This window comes from Tiliqua scincoides, chromosome 5 (genome assembly GCF_035046505.1).
Source record: "Tiliqua scincoides isolate rTilSci1 chromosome 5, rTilSci1.hap2, whole genome shotgun sequence".
Classification (NCBI taxonomy): domain Eukaryota; kingdom Metazoa; phylum Chordata; class Lepidosauria; order Squamata; family Scincidae; genus Tiliqua; species Tiliqua scincoides.
In genome coordinates, this window is record NC_089825.1 from 97,114,101 (window position 1) to 97,116,319 (window position 2,219).

Sequence of the window (2,219 nt, forward strand, 5' to 3'; positions counted from 1 at the left end):
TTGGAAGGGAGCGGGGAAAGCAAAGCAATCAGCAAAAGCACCCTTTCCTATGGTAAAATATCCCCCGGCCAGGGTTAGTTGCAATCAACAGAACTTACATAGGAGGCAGAGGCTTGGTTAAGAAATACTTTACTCAGAGTTCTTAATTGCTTACATGCATCTTCCGATTGATCAGAGGCAGTGTCACTAGGAAGACTGTGGAAGGCTGATAAGGATGGCCTGGCAGGCAAGGAGTCCTGGCAGAACACATACTTCTCCTTTGGTGGGTGTTGGAAAAAGAGTGGTGTGGAAAAAGGGCAGGAAGGAAATGGTGTTAAGGACCACACCTCCCTCCGGGACCAGAGTGGGGCAGGTAGATGGTTTCAGGAGACTGGACAGTACACTGCCCTCCAGGTGACCTAAAACTGAATTCTGGATTGGATTGATGTTAATGTCATCTAGGACTACTTTCTAAAAACAATTTTGTTTAGCTCACATTGATTGAGGGTGGATTTTAAAAAATGAAAACTTACAAAGCTTTTCATGAAAAGTTCAGGGAAATATTTTTCTGTTCATAACTACAGGTCACGCCTTGTTATCCACTGGGGTTCTGTTCTGGAACCCCCAGTGGATTACAAAAAATCAGTGGATACCAAAGCAGTGGAAAAATAGCGTTAAAGACCCCTTTCCAGATTTCTTGACCCTCCATTATCCCCCCAGAATTCATTGGTATAGAAGCTATACCACATTCAGCCACTAGATGGGGAGAATAATTGAATCTAATGGAAAGAAATTATATAACAGTGTGAAAGAAGGAAATAGGGTTTTGATGCTTTTTTCCTTGTAACAAGGCATTTAGAAGAGGATCTCTGTATCACTGGTGAGTCAAATCAGTGGATACCAAATCATTGGATGCTGAGGTCCCACCTGTATTTCCATTTTTTAAATATTTAAACTTGATTCATTTCAGTTATATCTGTGTCCAGATTATTACCTTGGCATGGAGAGTTGTGCCTCCTTGGGGATAGCAAAAATTATCTTGAGATGTGGCCAAAGATTCCCTTTCTCCAGAGTAAGGAGCTTCCTCAGAAGGAAGATAACTCCTCCCTAAGAAAGCTCCTTTTGCCAGAGGAAGTTAACCTTTGGCTGCATCTTGATACTCACTTCTATTTTCAGACATTTTTCAATGCTGACCCACAGAAGGCAGAACCCATAAGAGTATTAAACACTCTTATGACCCAGTCCTATGCTGGGCCTATGGAAGCGAATCTCGTGATCTACTGTCATTAGTTCTGTTATGGCACCATAAAATCTGCACTACAATTACTTTCTTCAGAGCTGCCAACTCAAAGCGTTGGAGACGTCCATGTGCCTATCAGTGGATCGCAGGCACCCACTGAAGCAGGTATGGTTGTGGCAGGATCTGTTAGGGGGAAGATCAGGGTGGGGATTGGGGAGCAGGGGGCAGCTAAATGATCATTCTTCACACATCAGAAGACTTGCAAATATGGAAGAGATTGCACAAAAGTCTCACATGTAGAAATCCAAATTGAAGCTTGCCTTGACTTTGTGCTTGGGCAACACTTTGCAAAAGATGTCACCCAAATTTTTTGTTGTTGTGATTCCACTCATGCCTGTGCAACAACCCAAAATGCCACCTTCTTGCTTAGAACACAACCTAGAGAGATGAGGGATCTCAGAATGGGTCATCAGTTTCTTGTGGAGCTTGACCTTAAGATTCTCAAGATAGGGGAGGCATAATTATTTCTGGGAAGAGTGAAGATGAAAATCTCAAACTGATTACCCCCACACCCGCAATAAAGACACCAGACTTCGGCTTGGATGGAAAATGGGCCACTTTATTGAACTTCAACTGCAGCAGGGCAATAACACTGAACATCAATCGTGCGGGGCAATATGGGGGAAACGGTCCTAGCCGTCTGCCTCCCCCTACATTCTCATTGGGCATACCACCTGGCTCGAGACCTCAGCCGTCAATCGCCAACTTAGGTCTTTCAACGCCACCCCCAATGGGGGCAAGGCAGCCGGACTCCAGGATAGCCGGCCGAGCCGCGCCTTCCTGTCTGTCCAGGCCAGGGGTTCGCCTGCCTGCCTCCTGGAGCCGGTCAGGCATCATAGGAGCGGTTCAGACTTACCCCTCACCCTGCTGCCTTGGATAGACACTGAGCCAAGTCCCTACCTACCCAGCCCCGCACGTACCCTGCCACAGGGGAGGACAG